General features: G+C 48.8%; 1 long non-coding RNA gene across 2 annotated transcripts in view; it reads left to right on the forward strand.

The window, feature by feature from the left end:
• The window catches only part of LOC109455986 (uncharacterized), a 152,025-nt gene that overhangs the window by 92,537 nt on the left and 36,015 nt on the right, over nucleotides 1–23,473 (forward strand). For both annotated transcript variants that reach the window (XR_012496258.2, XR_002138784.3), the window contains exon 4: nucleotides 19,915–20,021. This is a non-coding gene — a long non-coding RNA (uncharacterized LOC109455986). The remainder of the gene's footprint in view (nucleotides 1–19,914; nucleotides 20,022–23,473) is intronic.

Genomic DNA, 23,473 nt, shown 5'->3' on the forward strand with positions numbered 1-23,473 from the left:
CACAGATTAGTTCACCCTCCTGTAATTGTCCGGTTGCTGGTTCCATCTAGAAGGTGATGTCTCTGAAAACAGGGACTGCGTTTGACTCTTCTCAGCACCTGTTTTTGTCAGTTTTGTGTGCCTTACCAGACTAGGACCTCCTTTAGCCAGGGGCCAGCTTTCTCTTCATACCTCACGGGGATGAGCGCACGTCAAGACTCCATAAAGTCTGTCGGCTGACTGGTAGTTTTGCAGAGAGCGTTCAGAGACCTAATCATCTAGGAGTTCATCAGTCTAGCATAACGGACAAGAGTGTGGGTTCTGGAGTCAGCAAAACACCTGGTTTGAGCCATGGCTCCTGGGGGTGGCAGCCATGGAGGTGGGCTGCTTGGACTTCCTGCTGGGAAACAACTTGCTGAAGAGCTACGAGGAGGATGGTTAGTGGACGGCCTCCAGCTGCGGCACCGTTGGGATCCTTCAGTGTTCGAACCAAGGCCGCTGTCAACCTGGGCTTGCCCCAGCTCTGCACCGTGGTCTGACTCACCCCTATTCAACAAATGTACCATACTAACGTAAGATGTTAATGTAGGGGAAACTGGGTGCAGAGTTTGCGGGAACTCTGTGCTATCTTCACAACTTATTCTATAAATCAAAGACTGTTCTAAAAAATAGAGTTAAAGAAAAAGCACAACCAAACACCATAACAGGTCAAAAAAGACTTCAGAAGAAAGTAAAAAGCTGTGTATTTTAGATATTTAACGGCACGTTCTTCCTGCTTTTTGAACCAGAGCCTGCATTTTCATTTTGCATTGGGCCCTGGAATTTAGGTACTCAGTCTTGGTACCAGGCATCCAAGGCTGTCACTGGCCCTGGAAACGTAGTGGGGTTTTCCTTGGTAGTAATAATATTCTCTCTGGGCCCTTCATCAGCCGAGACCACCCCAGCACAGCAGGATTGTCCTAGTGGAGGGGGGTTCTCTCTGCGAGGGCTTAATCGGAGGGCATCACTCACTAGCTAAGTATCCTCGGGCCTCTGATGGTCCTGACACCAGAGCCCAACCCAGGTGCACCTCCTGGGCGCGGAGCATGGGGAGGGTTCTAGCATGACAGGAGCTAGGATTTGCTCTCTAATTCTCTGTGGCCTCAACAGAAAGGTGAGAAGACGTCTTCATAGGCAAAGGTGACCAATGACTGACTGTGTGGGCCAGGACAAGAGGCACAGAGCAGCGGTTGTCAAAGGAATCACATATGCTCGGGGGATGGTGGTAGGAAAGCTTCTGGGAGGAGGAGAAGGAGAGGTGGCCACTGAGCCTCGATGGATGGGCAGAACTCACCAGAGGAGATCCGGCCCAGGCAGTGGTTCATTCAAGGGTATACACAGGGGATGGGGTGGTAGGAGTGGGGAAAGGCTGTAGAAATAGGTTTGGGAGAGATGAACAGTCTTGAAAGTCCAGTTTAGCAGTTGGGACTAGAAGACTCCATGACTTTTGAGCAGGGTTGTGACATGGTCATTCGCGAGGTTTGCAGAACAAACTACAGCTGTGGCCTGGAGGGCTGCACTGGAGGAAGGGGCAGTAGTTCTCCAGGCCTGCGGGGGACAGGGTGACATTTGGATCAGGGTGTTTTATCCCTGCACAGTAATGGTTGGGAGTGGTGTTGGGAGCAGTCTGTCCTGGCAGGAAGGAGTGTTTACCACTGACACTGTTGAGAACAGGTGATAAAAAGAAGACCCACTGAGTTGGTTTATTGTTGTTTTTAAACTGTCCACAGGCAACGCATCTCCTAGAGAAGCAACTTAGAAAAGAAAGTTACTTACCTGGCTGGCCTGCCCTGGTCCAGCCTACCCTGGTTTCTAGAGCCTTTTTTTCCCCATGACAAGCCCTGGGAGAGTCGCCGTGGGAGAGTCATGGCGGACTTGCCTTCAGCCCGGCCAGGCCAGCCTAATTCAGACTTCATCATGGCACCGTTAGCAGGTGGGTCAGGAAATGGGATTAGGGACACCCAGGAAGTACAGCAATTCTCCAGACATTTGCAGAGGGGCTGCTGGTGGGCACAGGCCCCGGCCTTTGATGGGCTCCTGGTCTTGCAGCATTTCCAGAGCTCAGATGTTCCACACCAGCTGCCCGCTCGGAGCCTCTGCAGCTTCCTCCTCTCAGCACCTCCGTGCCTCGCCACACCCCGGCTGCTCACCCCGCTCCCCGAGGACACCACACCTGTCAGGTTCTCAGCCCTGCCTGGTCTCCCACCCCAAGTCCTGCCCTTCGATCAAGGTCCAGGCCCAGGCCGTTCTTTGGGGAAGCCTCGCTTGGCCCCCGACCACAGGGCTGTCTGTCTCCCCAGTTGTACCTGTTTAGGTTCTTACAGCGTTTAGACTGAGAGCTCCCTGAAGGCAGGCAGGGCAGGGCGAGGTCACCTCATCTCCCTACTTCCTATCCCCCAGGGCTGTGGGTCCTGGCTGCCGGATGACGGCCACTCACAAGCTTTCATGACCAGGATTCATTTGTACTCCTGGGGTCTTCGTGCAGGCAGCGGCTGGGGTCAGAGGGCTGAGGTATCGGACTGCTGGAGAGTTTTGGCTCTGCAGCTTCCATCTCCCCTCTGGGCTTACCTGGCCTCACCTCCATCCCTCCCGTGCCCTGCCCCACTTCCCTCTGTCTCCTCAGGTGCCTGCTCGCTGTTGACTTATCCTGCCAGGCCGGAGACCTCACAGCTGCTCTGTTCCCTCCCCTCTCCACATGCCAGGTATCATCAGGGTTCATGGCTGAGGTCTTTCCTACCCCTCTCGTGCATTAGGGTTTTCCGGAGCTTTCCCAGAGGCCTTGTGGAATAAGTGCCCCAAGGCAGGACTTCATGAGGATAGGATTTTGGCTCTGGTGGGGAGGTCTTCAGTATCCCTACAAAATTTCTTCTGTCTTCATCCATTTATTCAACAAATACTGTTTGATTTTCTGTCCCACACGAAGCATGAAGCACACAGTGGTTTAAAAAGGTAGTTCCTACCCTCAAGGAGCTGATGTTCTAGTCGGGCCGAAGGGCACGTGAACAGATCATTAGTGCCGTAAGTACTAGGAGCACAGAGGAATCGCTTTTAACACATCTTGGCAAGTCTGAAAACGCTTCTCTGCAGTAATGAGAGCTGAGACCTGTAGTAAAATTCCTCTGATGGGGCTGCCAGTGCAGACCTGGGTCTCTTTTCTCTGGAGCAAACACTAGAGAGGACCAGAGAGGGTGAAGCGCCCTGGGTTTGGAGGAAACCGGAAAGGGAGGTGGGTGAAGGACTAAGTGCAGCTACCAGCACCAGGGCGCAGGTCAGAATGGGACGAGTGGCCCAGCTGACCTAGCTGACTGGGCATTGAGCCTGTGTGCTGCTGGCCAGGTGCCCATTCTTCCTTCCTTTGCCTCAGGACAAGGCAGGGCTTACGTGGGGGCCTGCATGACCCCAGCTGGAACAAAAGGGCTGCAGGGCCCTGAGCCATCAGCCTGGTGTTTGTCATCAGCTCCTTGGCAGGGTCAGCTGGGACAGAATAGGTGGTGATGCTGACCTGCCAGCCCAGCCTGTCTCCACTTTCTTCCCTGGATCTGAGCAAGTGAGAATAAACAGCAAAGTTTTAGTCCAGCCCCAAGGGGCCTTGGGCTTGACCTGCCAAGGCCATTCCTGGGCACTCTGCGGCTCTCTTTAGCCAGACTGCTGTGTTTGTGCAAAAAGAGGATAAAAAAAAAAGCTCATTAAAGATCCGGTGAAGATCCCTGATGTCAGCTCTCAGCTAGAAGGGTCTTTGGGAGCATTGGAACCCAAATCCCTGCCACAAAGATCCCCAGTAGGGGGACACTTCTGGGAATCACAGACCAGAATCACGGGGCTGCAGTTTTAAACTACACCCCTCAGGATCATTGCCTACCCAGCTGTATATGTGTGTGGGGGAGGGAGAAAAGGTATGACCTCACCATTCTGTGTTGCAGGAGACACATGACTGGAAGTCAGGGCCCCCCGAATCTCCCGTCTTCCAGCCCCTGCTTAGATGCTCCTAGTTATGGTACTTCCTGCCACGCATGGCGTCTGTTTTTGTTGAGCCTTAGAGGGAAGTCCTGTCTCCCTGAACTTATACCATTGAACTTATACCACTGGTTCTGGTTGGAGGGAGAAACACAAGCTTTGAAGTCAGACAAACTTAGATTTTAATCTCTCTTCTGCCATTTAATACATTTACATCCTTGTCAAGATACTTACCACTTCTAAGAATAACCTCCCCATCTGAAAAATGGGGATAATTATGCCTACTCCTCAGAGTTGGGGAAGGGCGTACGGGAAATAATGAGTGTCAAGAGCTTATACTAGCACCTGGCTCAGTGTCTGTTCCTTTCCTCAGCCCCCTTCCGCTCCAGAGAACCCACTGGCTTCCTCTTCTGTGAGGCTGTGCTTCAGGTATGTGAAGGCAGCTCTCGCAGCCCCTCTGTTTCCTTAGAACAAACGCAAGCATCAGTCTGTTTTTATGAAACACACAGAAGAAGCAGAGCAGACGTGTATTCATCTGCTTGGGCTGCCAGAACAAAGTACCACAAACTGGGAGGTTTAAACAACAGAAACCTATTTTCTCACAATTCCAGAGGCTAGAAGTCTGCGATCCACGTGTTGGCGGGTTCGGTTTCTTCTAGGACCTCTCTCTTTGCCTTATAGATGCTCGTCTTCACCCTATATCTTCATAGGGTCTTCCCTCTGTACGTTTCTATGTCCCAATTGCCTCTTTCTATGAGGACACCCGTGTATTGATTAAGGTTCACCATAAAGACCTCATTTTAGCTCAATCACCTCTTTAGAAACTATCTCCAAATACAGTTTTATTTTAAGGTACTAGTAGTCAGGACTTCAACATATGCACGTCGGGGGAGGGGCACAATTCAGCCATAACAAGATGTCACAGGAAAACCCAGATGTTTAAGGTAGTTGAATTGAAGTGACAAGCTGGACATGATCCATTTTTGCTTGTTCTTTGTTGAGTTGTCCTGTGGGCCTGTCCCGAGGCCCCGCTGGGTGGAAGCTACCCTCCCTGGGCCTGGGCCACTGGCAGAGCTCAGCTGAGAGCGGGCAGCTCTGCCCTCTCCACTGAGTGTCTGTGGAGTGTGTTTCCATCGCTGACACCTTGACATGTTTTATAGGGCGAATTCCTGCTGTCAGCAGCTGCATTTCTTAATCAGCTGCTCATTCATTTCTCTAAAGGCTTCTGACACTTCTGACTAGCTCCAGAGCGTTTGGTGTGGCACAGACATCCGCGTGCTCTCGCTTCCAAGTGCACTCACACCCTGGGACCGGGCCAGATTTCCCGACGCCTTCCATTATTCTTAGCCTTGAAATGGTGGGAGCGGGCGTTTCAAAACCAGACTGAGGTTTTTGCAAACATATTTTGGCCTTCCTGCCTACCTATTTTTATTTCCTTCATATTTGCAGAGAAAATTCCCAGACATGGGCCTGGGAATCAGGCTGTTCTCAGGTCAGCCAGTTCCAGTTCCCCGCTTGTGGCCTCTGCATTTGCAGGGGAGGCGATGCTTTGGCATTCTGCACCGTGGTTCCCCCACCTGTGAATTGATGGTCACCCCACCTGGGGAAGGGCTCAGTGATGGTAGGTAGTCCTGGTCCCAGCAACTGCTCCTGTGTTCTTGCAATTGTGACCCCTTTCAGACGAGTAGAGTTGCAGGGCTGTGGAGGCAGCTGCCCAGGTGGAGGGAATGTCGAGACCTGAGTCACATCCCATTGTTTCAATCGGAATTACACTTCCCACAGACCTGTCCATCCTAGCAGGCCCTGCAGACTAGCAGGCAGGTAGCTGGCAACTTCATCCAGACTCGGCGTTAGGAAAGTGGCCAATGTCTGCCCATCAGCAGACCCTGCCCTTCTTTTCACCTCATTGAGTGTCCACTGGCCTAGGCCACTAGAATGCAGGCATGCCTCCTTCCTTCTCAGCCACATACCACAGGGGACATGAACCCAAAGGAAGCTTCCCTGCCCCGCTGTGTCTTTCCTGGGTGCAAAGCCTGGCCCCACTGTCTGCCTTGGGTGGTGCCTCGGTAATGTCATCTGTGCATAGAGGCAAAGGGTTGTTTATCTTTTTCACTGTAAAGAGACAGCTTTGGTGACAGTGGCTGTTTGAATGAAGATGGACCCCCAGCTGGGGCAGTCCCTGTAACCCCTATCCATCAGCAAGAGTGTTTGAGTGTGAGTGAGAATGAAACAGCCCAAAACATTTGTTTGGCTTTTACAAACATGTGTTTGGACATTTTTTTTTCTCTCCTGCTGTGCCTTTTCTAAGGATAGGCAATAATGCTGACTTGTTTTGTTTTATCTGCTGTAGCCCTTTGCAGTGGTGGTGTGTTTGAGAGTGTGTGTGCTTATTTAATGCATCACAAATATTAATTTCCTTTCCAGGAAAAATAAAGAAACTAAAATGTCCACCCCCACCCCAACCAAATTTAGTGGAATGAGCACTTCGCCTGCCTTGGTGGGAGGAGCAGAGGCCAGGAGCAAGCCTTGTACCTGGGGGAGGATGAGGAGAGGCAGTAGGGACTGTGCCCATCTACAGCCCTTCCAGATCTGGCCAGTGGCATGGTGATTTCCCCTGAAACCACGGTAGGCCAGGGCCAGATGAATGAACTCAGGTGGGTGTATCCTGGAGAATCCTGGGGTGGCAGAGAAAGTGTCTTCAGTGGGCCATCTTGTGACCACTTCTGTGTGGCTCCACGCAGGAGGTGGACACTGTAGTGTAGCCAACGTCAGCGCTCTGTAAGGACTGAGCTCTTTGTGCAGAGCTATCCAGCCGGGTGGGGGGCTGGGCAGGCAGAGGCTGGCTGACCACTCCACTGGGATGTGTGTAGGTAACGCAGAGCTGGGCAGACCTCTTTGCCTCTGAGTTCCTCCTGAGGCTTTATGTTTAGTTGGGAGCATAGCAGCTGTGGCTCCTCCCTCGCTCCCTCCCTCCCGCTTTCTCTCCCTCCTTTTCCGCCCTCTCTCCGTCCCTCCCCCTCTTCCTTCTTCATTCTTTGGGGTCTCTCGTTCCCTCCTTGTTATCTCCGTCGGGGACGGGGCTCTCTGAGATAGCTGCAGGAAGGCGCCATTGTGAGGTAGAACAGCCTTGTTTTCAGTGTCCCAGCAGCTTTCCCACTGCTCTCCCTGGCAGTGTCACCCTGGGCTGCGCCCTTCTCCTCAGATCTCATTATGGCGTTGCAGCTAGTACAACAAACCCATCTGTCCCGACTTCCAGTGCGGCCTCAGTGCGGTGAAGTTTCAGCGCAGAGAGGGGCAGGCTGGGGGTGGGGTGAGGCAGACAGTGCGCCCTGACGGGTTGGTCCAGGTCCCTCCAGGAAGCAGGTTGTCCCCTCAGCTGAATGAGTCCTGATCAGGATTCTCTGTGTCCTCAAGCAGCAGCTGCGAAAGCCGAGGCTAGAAGGTTCCCGCTTCTTCTACCCACGTGCAACTTCAATTCATTTTGACATTTCAGGTTCTTTCCCACAAGTAAGGAACGACCTGGGGAAGCAGACGTTCTTTTGCAGCCACTCTTCCCTTTTTGGTCTTGTCACTCACTTTCTCTTCATCGCCACGTCACCCTCACTCCTGTCCCTTGCTGCCCCTCTTTAGGACAGAGCAGGCTCTGCCAGCCAAAGCTCAGGGGCCCTGGCAGGGCCATGCCACACACAGTGGGGATCTTCCCTGTGGGGTAGGCCTCCTGCCCTTCACAGAGCACGCAGTGTGGGGAGGGGCTGCAGCCAGAAGTGTGGCCGAAGGGAATGCTCAGTGTGCGAGGACCAGCATGGCAGACGGACATTTGGGATTCTCTGTGATGGGGGTGAGCCTGGATTAATAGGATCTGTGCTTTCCCCCAAATTCTGGCTGCAGGATCCCACACCCTGTGGCTAGAAGAGCACAGTGGGCTTTTTGGCAAGCCAGTAGGCCCTGGCTCCAGGCGGGATCAGATCAGCTGTGTATCGTGTGCAACTGAGAAGGCTCAGCAAGAAGGATGGTACCCAAGTCCTCGTTTCTATGAGAAACACACTCTTGTCAGCCACTGCACTCAGAAGACTGGGCTTAGAAGTTTCCAGAAGAACTTAGATAACCTTGAGAAGGTTGGGGTGCACAGGAGCCAGGGTTGGCCCAGGGACAGCAGGATCCAAGTTCCTTAGGCCCCTTCACACCTTGTGCAGCTCTCTCCTTAAGATGATTGTCACTGACCAGTGAGGGGCAAACCACATGGGGTGACGTGTTTGGGACAGAAGTACAAACACAGGAGGATTAAAATGTGTGTGTGGTCTTGATATTGCAACTCCCTTGGGTTTGCGCGCGTGCGCACACACACGTACATACATACATACCAGGTGTGCCAAAGACATGTATACACATTTTAAGAGATGTTAACACGTTGGTCAATGTTGCTCAAGTAGTAGTTCGCCGTAAACAGAAGTGTCTGGACGCTGATGGGAACCACTGTGAGCACCTCTTGTCATTGCAGAAGTCAGACGTGACTTGTGTTCATCTTTTGTTATCGGTATATATTAATACTGTTTTTCCTTCCTTAAAATGTGTATATGTTTTTTTCGCCCCCTCTGTGTATTATATAATTTTAAGGGACTGACTGGGGCGCATTCTATCCTATGTTCTGATGGACATAAAGGAAGGCGTTGAGGTGGTATTTAGCTGATGGAGTTATGAGTGACTTTCTCTGATGGGTTTAGGACTGACCTGGAGTTCAGACCTTGACCCTGGCACCGATAGGGCTGGAGAAGCTATGAAATAGAAGACATGGCAGAAGAGGAGAGTAGGCAAAGGAGCAGGGAAGGGGAGGACGCAAAGCTATAACGGCCAAGACCTGCGGGCCAGGAGAGAGCGTGCCTCTGAGAAGGGAGAGAACACAGTCCTGGAAGCTGGGAGTGTTGCTGCTGGGCATTTGTGAGAAATGCCAGCCAGGAAAAAGAAAAGGACTCTGTAGGGTGAAGCTAGAGGAACAGAGAGGAGAGGAATCCTGGGCTGTAGTTAAAGGCGCATAAACACCGATGCAGACTTAGAGAGGCAGGGGGGGCATGACAACAATGTCTGTCTTTTAGGGAGATCCCGTCCCAGATCGGGGACTTTGCACGAATGGCTCTAGTTCTCATCACTGCCCTGTGGGGGCTGCATCATAATGTCCAATTTCTGATCGAGGAAACTGGCAATGTCACTCACTGGTAAGTGACAGCTGGGATTTGAGTCCCCTTTATTTGATTTTGAAGTTCTTGATCATTTCATGCAGCCTTTGGCAGACTCATGGCGTGATTTCCGTGGAGAGCTTCTCAGAAGCGAGTCTCTCATTTTAGAGATAAGGCATCTGAGGCCCCAAAAAGGGAGGGGGAATTTCCTTAGTTCATCGTGCCAGAGAGTAAAGGAGAAGTTAGAACCGAGTTCTCCAGACTTGTGGTCTAGTGGAATGTCAGGGTCCCAGCCTTAAAACAATGTTCCGGATTGCCACACCTGTTGTGCTCTACTTTTGATGGTTATTATCGTTGACAGCTCTACATTGACACGAATGAATTCTACATGAATTTTGAAGTTATTTTGGAACATATTTATACATTATTCATAACATTTATATGGCCAAGGGAAACCTAGAGAAATAGCTCCTGCTTTTTGGGCTGTGACCTTGCTTTTTACATTGTGTCTCATTATACGTGTGTGTGTGCGTGTGTGTGTGTGTGTGTGTATTATAACTGAAACATGTTTTCTGAAATAATACTTATCTGTACTATACTATGTGCGATACACTTTGATATTTTCTATTCTCATCTATTCCATTTTGTTAAAAATATGCTGGTGAACCATTTAAATTGATTTCATGACAAATTAATGGTTCACGACCCGCATTTGGAGACACTATGACCTAAACAACATCTTAATCAGACATGGTTTAAGAAAAAAGTCATTGCAGAGCAATGTGAGGTTGCCAATTATCTTTGGTCATAAAGGTTAAAATAGTAAACTTGAAGTTTCATAGCATCAAAAAAAGGAACTGCATACATGTAAAACATCAAATGGCACAGGCTTGGATTGTCTCTAGACCACAGCTGATCTGTGAAGCTCCTGGTAACATGTGAGGCTGAGTTTTAGTCTCTGCCTGGATTTCTGAACTCACTGAATAGAGCTAAAGATGCAGAAGAAAGTGGTTGTTACAGACACAGGACAGCAGCCCGGAGCTGACCTCTCTCTAACCCAGGCATACTGTCTCCAATCTAAGGCTCTAAGAATTTTCCAAGGTGTGTACATCAGACATTCACTTCATATGCTCGTGTGTTATTAAGATCTGAAGCGATATACGTTCCTAGAATCATGATTGTAGGCATCTGACTGCCAAAAGCTGGTGCTGATTTACTTGCTATTGCCAACCCCCTTGGGTTTCCTCTATTCTATATGATGCTCCCTCTTCTGTTTTAGTCCTTTTTCTCTGACAGGAGTATGGAAAGGCTGCTCCCACTGACTCCTGGAATGGCTCTTTCCATTGGTACATTGGCCTACTAGCTCATAGCAACCAAGTTTTCTTTCACTTGTTTTAGGATCCACATTTCATTCACGTATCCATCCATCCATCCATCCAGAAGTGCCTGAAGTTAAGAAAGTCCTCTCTTGTATGTTAATGTTTATGTTAAGTCCTGATTGATGAGAAGGAGGCAGTCATGTGTAGATTTGGCAGAATAACATCTCAAGAAAAACACATGGCAAGTGCAAAGCCCTAAGACAGAAACAAGTCTGGCATGTCTGAAGGCTGAAAGAGGGCCAAATTGGCTGGAGCAAGGTGGCCATGAGGAGAATGGTACATGATGAGGTTGGAGAAGTGGGTGGTAATCAAAATATTAAATAGCCAACATGGCATAGATGTTGACCAATCAGATCAGACATGGCTGGGTAGAGGCCAAATTATGCAGGGACTTGTGGGTCATAATAAAGCACTTAGAATTTCCTGTGTCACAATGGGAAATCATTGGAAAGTTTTAAAAAAGGGAACAACGCAATCAGATTTAAGACTTAAGAGGACCTCTGTAGAAAACAACAATGAGATACCACTACAGTCATACTAGACTGGTCAAATCCAGAACACCCATATTTGGTGAGGATGTGGAGCAACAGGAACTCTCATTCACTGTTGGTGGGAATGCAAAACGGTATGGAAGACAGTTTGGCAGTTTCTTTAGAAACTAAACATACTCTTACCATATACTCCAACAATCATGCTCATTGGTATTTACCCAAATGAATTGAAAACTTATGTCCATATAAAAACCTATACATGGATGTTTATAGTATAATAGCTTTTTCCATAATTGCCAAAACTTAGAAGCAACCAAGATGTCCTTCAGTAGGTGAATGGATAAATAAACCGGTCCATCCAGACAATGGAATATTATTCAGCGCTAAAAAGAAATGCGCTATCAAGCCATGACAATACACAAGTAAACAAATGCGTATGATTAAGTGAAAGAAGCCAATCTGAAAAGGCTACAAGCTCAGCTTCACACATTACCGGGAGCATCACAGATCAGCTGTGGTCTGGAGAGAATCCAAGCCTGTGCCATTTGATTTTTTACATGTTCACAATTCCTTTTTTATGTGACATTGTATGACATTCTGGAAAAGGTGAAACCATAGAGATAGTAAAAAGATTAGGGGTTGGGGAGAGGAAGAGCTGAGTAAGCGAAGCACAGAGAATTTTTAGGGCAGTGAAACTACTCTGTATGCTAATATAACGGTGGATATGTGTCATTATACATTTGTCAAAACCAAGACTGAACTCTGATGTAAACTATAGATTTTGGGTGACAATGACGTGTCAGTGCAGGTTCATCAGTTGTAACAATTGTACCACTCTGGTGCTGGATGTTGATAGCAAAGGAGGCTGTGTGTGCATGGGGCAGGAGGTATATGGGAACTCCCTGTATGTTTGGCTCAATTTTGCTGGAAATCTAAAACTTCTCTGAAAAATATAAGTCTATTAAAAAATTAAAAAGACCACTCCAGCAGGTGTGTGAAGAGTGGATTGCGCAGGATCAAAAGAGAAGGCAAGGAAACCAGTTAGAAGGACCTTACAGTAGACTAGGGAAAAGATGTCAGTGGCTTAGACTAACATTTTAATGATTAACAGGGGAGGAAATAGTCAAACTTGGGGATATGTTTGGAGGTAATGATGCTAGAACTTGCTGATGAATTAAATGTGGAGTATGAGTGAAAAAGAGTAGTCAAGGGTGTCTTCAAGATCACTGGCTTCAACAATTACTTGAATGATTCTGTCATTGGCTATGATGAGGACTTGGAGAATAGCAGATTTTATGAGAGAGAGAGAGAGAGAGAGAGAGAGAGAGAGAGAGAGAGAGAGAGAGAGAGAGAATCAGCAGATCTTTTATAGTCATGTTCGATTTGAAATGCCTACAATCACGTGGAGGTTTGGGACCATCCAAATAATGACGCTGTTTGGAACCATGACGGTGCCTGAGATGAGCCAGCAGTTGGGAAGCGATGATGGCTGCAGACAGAAGTCTAGCTTAGGCACACAGTTGGTGAAGGTGAGGTGGATAGAAGACCAGAAAAAGTAACATCATAAAAATCTAGAAAAGAATGCATTTCAATTTTCTGCTACTCAGAGGTTTAATATGATGTGGACAGAAAACTTATTGGTGGTCTTAGCGAAACACACATCATTGGTAACCTTGATAAGAGCCATTTTTGTTGGGTGGTAATGATGAAAGCCAAACTGGGGTGAGTTGAAGAGCCAGTGGGAGATAAGGGAATAATTGCAGGATCAAGGTCCTGAGGAGCTGAGAGGAGATGCATTCAGAGCAAAGAGGATGGCTCTCTACGCTTGGAGAAGAAATAACATACTTTCTCCATATCCTTACAGTAAGAGAGTAAGAGAGGCCATTTGCTAAGAGTAAGAAGGTTTTAGAAGTTTGAGGGGAGTAGAGAAGATAGTTCTCTGGGGGCCTTGGAAAGTGAATTGACAGGGCAAGAAAGCTGATGATTGGCAGTGTGTTGCTTTGTGCTTACAAATTTAAAGCAAATGCAATCAGCATGATTATGATGTGATTTTTTCCAGTACTGTTGGGTGGTTGGGCACAGACTCACAGTAAGCAGATAGCTGGGTTTATCAAGGGTCAGGTCTTTCCAGGCTAGTATAATATGTAGAGAAAGGGGACAGAGGAGATAAATATGCACAAGAAAGTGGATATAGTGCTGATCAAATAACCTGAGCTGAATAAAGAGAAGGGTGAGAATGTGTGTTTGTGTTTCGGGAAGAGAGGGTGATGGTGGTAAGAAAGAGGAAGGGACAATGGATTGAGCATCTCAGTGAGGTCAGACTTGCTGAAGTGGGTGCTCTGGATTAAGGGAAGAGGTGGCCAAAGAGTGGAGCTGCTTGACATTTCAAAGGTGATGCAGTTATTGGTTGAAATAATGGTTTGCAAAGATGTGAAGTACAGCTATAGGAATTGGTGGCTGAGGTGGGATGGAGGAAAAGATCATTGACTCTATTGGGACCAAGGAATGGAGAGACCGGAGTGTTGGGGATGGATCATCTAAGTGGATGTTAAAGTTACCAAGAATGACAGAAATGGGGTGGAGAGTAAGACAGTGAGCCAAGTGCTAAATTCGTCAGTGAATGAGGGGGAATGACAGGGAGGTCTCTGAGTGACAGCTACAAGGCAGAGAGCACTTCCAAGAAGCAAGAGCTTTGAAGGAGGAAGAAGAAATGACTTGGAAGAAGCAATGCGGCAAAGAGGACACCTACCTTTCTTCCAGACTCTTTAAGAGGAAAACAGGAGAGGATTCTAGCGGAAATGATGTTTTGGGGCATAGACAGGACAAAATAGGGGGGAGAGTGTCCTTGAAGGAGGTGCTAGTTGAGTAGACTCTGGAAGGAGAGGACGAGGGAGTTAGCTAGGCAGCCAAGACAGGGAAGGGCTTTCTATACAGAAGGAAGCCCGTATGCAAATTGCTCAGAAACAAGGAAAAGCATGACATAATTCAGAAAGCATAAGGAACTCTTTAGGACATGGATTATGGGTGGATATGGAGAGTGGGTGTGGCAGGGCTAAGACATAGCTTGGGATGCCATGTTAAAGAGGCAGGACTTGGGAGCCATCGGAAGATTTTAAACAGGGAACAACATTGTGTTTCACAAAGATCACTTGGTTGGAGATTGGTTAGGAGGCTGTTGAAATAGTTTCCAAAGACAACTGGGAGGGCTCATGTCTCTATATGGGAATATTTTGACTCTCTGCCTGTCTCAGCTGATTTTTGGGTAAATTCCAAAGCAGAGTATTCCCGCATGTGTTTAGAGGCTGGATTAACTCTAACTGCCTGCTAAGAAGTGGACTTTAACTCTACATTCAGGAAAGGGGATGGGTGTCACTTTCAGAGAAAGAGAAAGGAGAAGAGAAGGGATATGATAGTGGATTTTCCTCCCCATTCTTTCTCCTGGATGGGACTTAGGGCCACTAGAAAAGAAACAAGCACAAAAGAACAATGGATTTGAGGTGGGGGAGAGAAGAGAAAGTGGTAGGAGGGTGGCATCTCTCTGGCACAGATGTGAGCATGACCCAGTTGTGTCATTAAAGGCTTTTCCAAGTAATTCAATGTGGACCCATGTAGAACCATGGCCTATGGTTTACCCTTCACTGGGCTGAACCTTCCCCTCTAGCCCCCATAGTCCCTTGTCAGTGATATGTTTCTTGGGTTATTTGCTCCTGGAAATAATTTTTCAGAGGTCTTTCCCTTAACATAACTCCATAGCTGGAGCCATCTTGGTTAGTAAGCTGTTTGAAGCAATCTCTTGTGTCAGAGTTTTAAGTGGCCAGAGGAAGGCACTGGGGTCCTTCCTTCCCCAAAAGCCAATCACAAACAACTTTCCTGAATATTTGATAATATTAGATGAGGAATTTAGAATGGAGTCACCACAGAAGTTTTTTGTGGTTCTCTGTGTCCTGCCCACCATTCTCTGGTCTCAGTTTCTAGAGACCTCTCCCTCCTCCCACACAAGCAAGGACTCTCGGAACTACTTCTTGAGCCCCAACATTAAGGGTTGCTCCCTTGTCGTTGGTTGGCTGGAGTGGGGGAAACACAGAGAGGACACAGGTGAGATAGGAGAGCAGGATAAGATACCTGAGGGCCTTGGAGGCTGGGCCACGGGGTCTGAAGATGATGGGAGTTTATATATATGAGGGAAGTGACATGATCAGAGCCTGGCACCTCCTCTGGGACAGCCCCTGCGGCAGAAGCACTGACCTTGGCGTGGGATCCTGGGCCGCCTGCCATGGCGCCTTCTTTTCTGGGCTTTGGGCAAGGGCTCTGTCAGTTGGAAAAATGGACTATGTGTCCCTTGGGCTGAGGTCATTATTAGTGATAATGTGGCCCCAGGGACTGAAGCTACACATGATCCAGCCACAAACTTCACTCCAGCCAATGGCTGCAGTATCTTCCTCAAGCCCTTTATCCAGAAGAAGAACCACAAAATGATTTTGCCTCATTTTCGTTGCTTCAGGCTCCTTGGGCACAAGAATAGGTGACAGCCACCAATCTTTCTCAACCATGGGGCTCAGGTCTGTAGATTCATGGCTGGACTTGAAACTTGGCATGGAGGCCACTCTGCCACTGGCCTGCCCTGGCATGAGCAGCTCTCCTGCTCCTGGAGATGGCCTCAGAGCCAAGACCCGGCCAACCCTGGAGCTGCTTTCTGGTGGCCAAGGTACCATTTTGATAGACACCTTCCCTACACCCGCCTTCTCCTCCCTAATCATCCATACCACATCAATCCTACATATCTCACAGAGCTCACAGAGCACACACAAACCTCAGCCAAAGTATCAGGTGCCCCCACATTACACATAACCCATGTCCTTTCATACACCCTCCACAACCCACATGGGCTCCGAGAGACCCATTGTATCTCATACCTCCAGTTTCTCCAATCAATTCAATCCGACACGCACCTCACTTGTAGGTTCCCACATGACCACCCACACTGCTCCCTCAGGGCACCGCACAATGAGGTACCATGTCATCAAGCTGCTGACAGGTGGTCTCCACCAGCAGCCACCTGCCCCCAGCCCCGCATGCTCAACCTTCTGCCAGAGCCGGGCAGCGAAGGCTGCCTGCTGGCGGGCCCAGCCAAAATTGTCAGGAGGTTGATGATGTGTCTGAAAAGGAAAAAAAGAAAATACATGATTTGGAAAATATTTCCAGGATTTGAAAACAAACGTACGATATTTGATCTGCTCGTGATCCATTTGTAGCACTCATGTTGCTAAATACTACTTGATGGAGAAAACATTTGGCAAGAATTGTAAGTTTTATTTAGAGATTTGGAGGAGAAAAAAGCACTACTCAGTAAAGAGTGAGCTGGTGTGGCCAGGAGAGATAAAAGAGGATGTGCATGGAAGATTTTAGTGGAAATCAGAAACCAGGGCTCTAAGCAGATCCGTCAGTGAGCAATGTCACCATTAAGGTGACAGAAGGAGACTAGACTTTGGGTGGTGAACACACAATGCAATATACAGATGATGCATTACAGAATTGTACTCTTGAAACCTATATAATTTTATTAACCAATGTCACCCCAATAAATTTAATAAAGTTAAAAAGAAAAAGGAAAGACTAAAATTTTTCAAGCGGGCTTGAGCAGACCTGCTCTATCCCTGCCTTCTCCACACTCACCTGTAGGTGGCGTCTTCCAGATGACTGCTCAGTGGCAAGGCAATCATTGGAATCCTCAGGAGAAAATCATTGTGGGAAGGAACTATGGGGTACCTGAGGCCCTCCTCTGTCTCCCCCAACACTGCCGGTCTTTAAAGTTCAACTCCAGGCCACCTCCCAAGATGCTTTACTTGACTTATCCGTTCCCAGGACACCTTCTCAGAGCTCCTTTAGCACCAACAGCCTGGATCCTGGACCTCGGTAATTTATCCAGCACCATTATGTACCTGGAACTGAGCTGGGCCAAGAAAGACAGGCTTCTTGCTGCTGTAGGGAACAGAGATAGTCGATAGCAATTTAAAAATGTACAGTGAAATGCTGCAGAGAAGGGAATGGCATCTGTGTGGTATTTGTGCAGTAACTCTCAGGGACCAGGAACTGTTACAGGACAGACAAGTGTTATTCTTCATAAAAAAGAAAAACTGGGAAGAGTAGAAAAAAACCAAATTGTATATCTGTGAAAGAAGTGTCATTTCCCACTGAGTCAGTTCAGCATTTTCCGATTGCAGATCGTGGCTCCTAGTGGAAGTACAGTTCTTCCTCTGATTCTCTGGCGCCTTCTGGCAGCTTCTGGATGCCCGAGCATTCCCAAGGGCAAATGCCCTTGTAAAGTGGGACTAAACAAACACGAGCCATTTGGCGCCAGGATGCCAGGGTGCCAGTCCAATGCTGTGCTAAACTGAGCAAAGTAGCAAAATGTAACCGCATCTTAGAGAACCAGCAAGAGGTGCCTCTCACAACCGGACCCTCAACTTCACCACTCAGGATGAAGACGGCCAGACAGAAAGGTTCCCACGACTTTTTGCCAGAAGAGATGAATGGTCTTTGAAGAATGATGTGTGCATCGATTGAGATGTCGTGAGGGGCCCCAGGCCTTCTGAGGATGGATGGTGACCTTTCTCCTTCCATGCTGAGGAAGCCTTACAGTGACAAAGAATGAGTTCTCAATGGCGCTAAATGCCGTGAGGACGAAAGCAGGGCCACTTGGACACCAGTGTGGCTTGTACGCTATCATCCATTCACTCTGCTGATGGTCCCTCACCACCTTCAACTGTGGAGTGTGTGTGTGTATTCTGGAAATGTCTGCTAGGTTTTAGAATCTTAAAATCATAGACTCTGGGGGCTGGAAGTATCCTTAGATAGCCCAAACCCCACACTTTTACTTTTGATAGTGACCTGAGGCCCAGGGAGGAGAAGGAACTTGCCCAAGATCACACACGTTAATGCAGAGATGGGACCCAGGCCTCTTGCCTCCTGGGACAGGGCTCACTGACTTTGCCTAATTACCCCAATCCGTCCCAATCTGGAATCCGAGTCTCTGGCCACGGCCCTAACAGCATTCCGGAACCGAGTTGTAAATCCCCAAGCCCTGCAGCCACTCTGCTCTGACATTTGTTGGGTTTTACTGCCAAATGCTGCTGCTCAGAGATGCCATCTCCGGAGGGAGAAATTCTTGAAAGAGACACCCTTTTTCCCCCCTTCCCAAATTAGGAGTTAATTAGTACCAAAATGTGCATAGAGGTGGGGAGTGCATTGACTGGCCTTCCACTGGATTCCCAAAGCAGAGAAATGTCACATTTGGAAAGGGCCTAATTGTGCCTGCATCTCTGTTTGGAGAAGGGAGTCTCTACGTCTGGGCCAGGCACCCTCAGGGACGGATCTGTTAACTTGCTGTCACCTTCTTTTGAGATACCATCATCTTGTAACTCTGAGCAATAAAACGAGTAATTGTGGGTCTTTTGAAGCAAGGCTCTGTGCCCTGGACAGTTTGTTTACCCTGAAAGGCCTCCAGTCGGACCTGGGGGCTGGCCCCATCACCCCTTCATCCATCTGCCCATTCTTCCAGCTCCCATTCCTAGCCTCAAGCTCACAGGACACCCCACCCTCCTCCCTCTTTTTTTCCCTTTCTCTCAGCAACTCCAGTTTCAGAAATAATTGTTTTCACCCGAAAGTTTAACTGTTTGGCCTGATGAGGCTTTCCTTTCTCAGAGGTGTTTGAAGAAGGTCTGACTCTGTCAGTTAGAATGCAATCTTCCCAGAAAAGCTGTGGGTACTCCCCATTCCATCCTCCAGCCTGGAGAAACTGTGTGTCCATGGGGCTGGGGGTCGAGAGCTGAGGGCGGCACCCTTGGGAGGGTGGCCATGCTTCCCTCGCTGCGCTCCAAAGGCGTTGGTATTACTCAGAATTTAAATGAAGTTCTCAAAAGACAAAACTAATTAAGATTTACTAAGGCTGCCATTTCTGATAATTCAATACCAGCTCATTATTAGAACCACATTTATTGAGGTTTAATCACTATGAAGCCGATTGCTCTGGCATAGCTGTCAAACCGCACAAAATGTGTTCTTAATAATTAATCAGTACAGTATCTTGTCGTTTGAACATTCATCTTGGTGGTGGGGGGGTGTTTTTAAAGGGGCACTGTATATGTACTTTTGAAACTCCATCATCTTTTGTTTTCAATAACTCTTCCGACCCTTTAAGCAAGGGGAAAGGAAAGAACAGATCCCCCCCCCCCCCCCCAAATTCCAGCCCTGAGCTGCTGCTGAAGAGCAAGGCCTGGAATGTGATCGAAGCCTGCCTGAGATCCAGGGTTGAGCTGCTGACATTTTGTTTTTCAAAGGCAGGGAAAAACCCCATACGCTCAGGAATTGTTTTCCTTACGTGGAATCTCCAGGCACCAAGAGTGTGGTGGGCCAGGCATGGAGCTAGGGGTTCCTGCGGTCCTAACGGCTGGTGGCTTGGATCTCACGTCCAGACACTGGGCAAAGACGTTTCGAGCAAGCTGCATTCTCTGCCCACAGAGTCCGAAGGCTGGGTTCTTAGACGAAGCTGTGGCTCTGGACGAGGCCTAGTGGGTGAAACCTGCATTCTGACTGTTTTCCCCACTCAGGCTGGCCAAGGTCAAGGAAGAGCTGGGCCTTTATCTGCCCTGGGACCCCCAGCTCACCCTGGCTACCTTACAGATGGATGGTGAGGACCAGATGAAGTCACCCATATGAAGTCACTTTCCGTTCTGTTCAGCATCTTCCTTCGGCCCACAGCTGGGAGAGTATTATCATTTTGCTATTAAGATCGTTGTGCTGTGGATGCTTAAAAGTATAGGCTCTGGGCAGAGCTGGCTTGAGATCCCACCTGCGCTCCAGTGCAAGCCAGCTGTTTAATCCTAAGTTATTTATTTGTTGCAGGTCTCCGGTTTCTCCTTTCTAAGATGGAGCTGATATTTGTACCTACCTCACGGAGTTCTCGTGGAGATGAATTGAGATGATCCAGGCCAGGAACGGTCCAGCCCGCGGTGAGGGTCTGTCCCCTCCTTGTCAATGGATGAGCTCCTGTAGCCCTTTCCTTTTCTTCCCCTTGGCCTTAGACTTCACGGGTGGGAGCGTCTGCTGGGTGTGAGTTCCTGAGCAACCTTGCCGTTGTCAGAAGAGGCCCTGAAGCCTGCAGGCCGCACTTTTGTATGTCATCCCCATTTTGATCTGTTCTTGTCTGAGGCAGTGGCTCCCATCCAGGGACCATTTTGTCTCTCAGGGGATGTTTGGCAAAGCCTGGAGACATTTTTGGTTGTCACAACTGTGCGGGGGTGTCGTAGGCATCTAGTGGGTAGTGGCCAGAGACGCTGCTACGTATCCTATAACGCACAGGACAACCCCACAACAAAGAGCTCTCGGCCTCAAATATAGTGCTGAGACTGAGAACTCCTGTTTCGAGAGGTCAGACTTCTCCTTGCCAGGAGGTTCTGTATCAAAGTGTCCGCACCTACGCTTACATGGTGATGCTCTCAGGGGATCACAGAGGTCAAATAATTCGAGGGCCCTTTGACCCTGGTGCCGTAGAACAGGACAGAAAGCATAGTTCTGTGTTGTTAGCTCCATCGCCTCTTCTGACCTCTGCAGGAACCACGGAGAGGAATGAGGACACTCTGTTCCACTCTTGGCCCGGGTGGGATTTCCTGGCCAGAAGTCAGGTCCTTACTGTGCTTTGCTGTCCCCAGTGTCCTCATGAGTCTGCCTGGCAAGTCAGAAGCTGTTCTGTGGCTTTACACACCAGCTTCCTGAATCCCTGACTCTCCCACCCTCTCCATGAGCCTTTTATAGGCATCCAGATTCTTGGTTTGGGCTGTGACCTTGATAAAAGGCTCCATTTCCACTGGGCGCCCTCAGGGTGAACACTGAGGACAAGTGGTGTAGAGAACCATTCTCAGCACTTGTACTCCCCACGGGGGCTGGCGGCCTCCTGGAGACCTGCACCTCAGAGTTTACTTCTCCCCCTGGGACCACTGTCTCGAGTTCCAACCATGTTAAGTGGAGAAATTATTTCCTCCAGCAGAGGATCTACTCAGGGTGAAACTCAAGGTCTAAAAGCGAGTAGTCAGTCCTGCTGCCTTAGAGGGGTTTGCAGATGGACAAATGAAAGTTGAGCCTCTCTGCCTGCGTAGGGCACGTGTCTAGTCAGTTCCCGAGGGGAAATCCGAAGTGTAGGCTCAGGGACCCTGCTTTCACCATCCCCAGGCTCTTACTGAGGCAGCCTGGGGTGGAGGGAACTCTGCTAAGGGTTGGGTTGCAGGGGCGACGTGAGCCTGGCATACAAGCAGAGGAGACTCAAAGCGGCGCATTCCCGCTGGGCCGTCGCAGCCACAAGCTCATGTTGTAACTCAATGCAAAGATGACTTTCCCCCTTCCCATCCTCCCACTGTGGCCTGGGGTTAGGTGACAAAGGGGTGGTTGTATTTCCACATTCCACCTATCCCTAGAACATACCTTCCTTTAACTAGGAAGAAAGAATCCTCATTCTGCCCCGCTTGTCAGGCCCTTTATGACTCCACTGCATTTTTTCCTTCTGTGAGATCGTTGTGAGGTAGCTGGTTAAATACTCTCTATAGGTAAGGACATAGGCTCAGAGAGGACAAATGCTTTACACAAGGCTGCACGGCTAGTGAGGAACAGAGCCAAGGCTCAAAGCCAGGGCTGCCAATCCCACCTGCAGGGGCCTTGGGGAGAGCCCAGGGAGACCCAAACCAGGTAGCTCCAGAGCCAGTACCACTCACTTCTGGGCGGTGCATTTTACAGGACAGCTGTGTCTGACTATGCACCTCCCTGACAACGAATCAACCCAGTTGATGGGATGTGTCCATCCCAAACATGTGCCCTGCTTCCCCCTTCCTTGCTTCCGGTTCCTGAGACATCAGAGCTCCCTGCCCCCAATGGCCCCGTGTCTGTCTGCAGGGCCTGTGTGTACCTCTCTCTGGGATGGCAGACCTGAGGTCTGTAATGCATACCTCTAGGCTCCAGGGAGGGCCAAGGGGTGGCTGTTTACAGGGGTACAGATGGAGTTTGAATGTGTGGGCCACTGACCATGGGGTACTGACCAGGGGCAGGAAGCAAGGTGGGCAGGCCAAGGGTTGGAGGCCAGGGGTTGGCTTTCCTCACGCTGCCATGCCCTGGGATGGAGCTCTAAAGAGACTGAGAATTCCATCTGGAACCTGGCCATCCAGGTTGTTTTGAGGGGATACTTGTCAAAGCAGGAGGAGAAAATTTACTTACTAAGCAGTTTGTTGGCATGACTCATTAAATCATATTAAACATGTATAATATGGTAAGCGGGCCTCCTTTTGTATTCTAGCCTTGGGCCTTGCAAATGTTAGGGGTAGACGCAATGATCCAGCTCCTCTGGAGAGGCTGGGTCCTTTCATGATCAGGAGCCCACCCTCCTGTGCAGTTTCACCTCATGCCCTGTACCCTCACCCTCACCTCTGAACTTTCCCCCTTCCTTGAACTCACCTCACTCCTTCACGTCTCCACTCTTTCCTGTGTTAGTCATGCTTCTGCAAAGAACACCTACTCCTGGCACACTCTCACTCATGTCTCAAAAACTCATTCAAGTGTGACTTCCTCTTAAAACATTTATTAATACTCCCCTCCCGACCCCGCCCCTGGCATAAATAATTGTTCTCCCTTTTTCCAGCTCCCACTCCACTTGGTACAAATTCAACCAATGTTGATGTGGGAGCTTGAAAATGTGCTAGGCACACAGTTCTCTTATAAAAGCTCTTTATATGTGACATTATAATTATTTAATAGTCTGTTTTTCCTGCTAGCCCAGTGGTTTCTAACTTCTCTTTGCAAGGGCCACAGAGCCCTTGGAGAGAATGCTGAGAGCTCCAGACCCTTTGCCTAGAAAAGTACACAAATATGCAATTTTGCCTACCATTTTAGGACATTCAGAAAGTCCTGGGGTGCACAGGACCATGACATGAGATGCTGCTTTCCACCCTAAGTTGTTGTAAACTCCGGTTTATTATCGTCATGTCCCCAATACCTAGAAAAGTAGGGTCCATGGAATAGAGGCTCATGTGTGTGAGTAGAGTGAAGCAATGATTCTCCCAGATGACTCAGCTCTCCTGTGGCCCTGTGGTCTGAGGATTCCAATGTCCAGGGGATTAGAGGTCTTATAAACTACACTGAGAACAATCTGGAAGGGCAGGGAAGGATGCAGGGCAGAGGAGTGAGGCCACAGTGGGTTACCTGGGGGAATACATTGCAAAATCTGCTTGTAAAAACAATCACAGAAGGGGATTCAGGCGTATTGTTGGAGTCGAAAGAATAGGAAAGCTTTTGGAACCTAACTGAAACCGTATGTAGCCACATACTGTTTTTCCCAGAAAAGGATTCTAATTAGGTCAGATCCATGTTGTCCTTATGGTATTGAATGCACAGGAAAGCGGGCACTCGGCAGTATACAAAGCCC

The sequence above is a fragment of the Rhinolophus sinicus genome, chromosome 2 (genome assembly GCF_057876585.1).
Source record: "Rhinolophus sinicus isolate RSI-liver-muscle chromosome 2, RSI-T2T, whole genome shotgun sequence".
NCBI classification, from domain to species: Eukaryota; Metazoa; Chordata; class Mammalia; order Chiroptera; family Rhinolophidae; genus Rhinolophus; species Rhinolophus sinicus.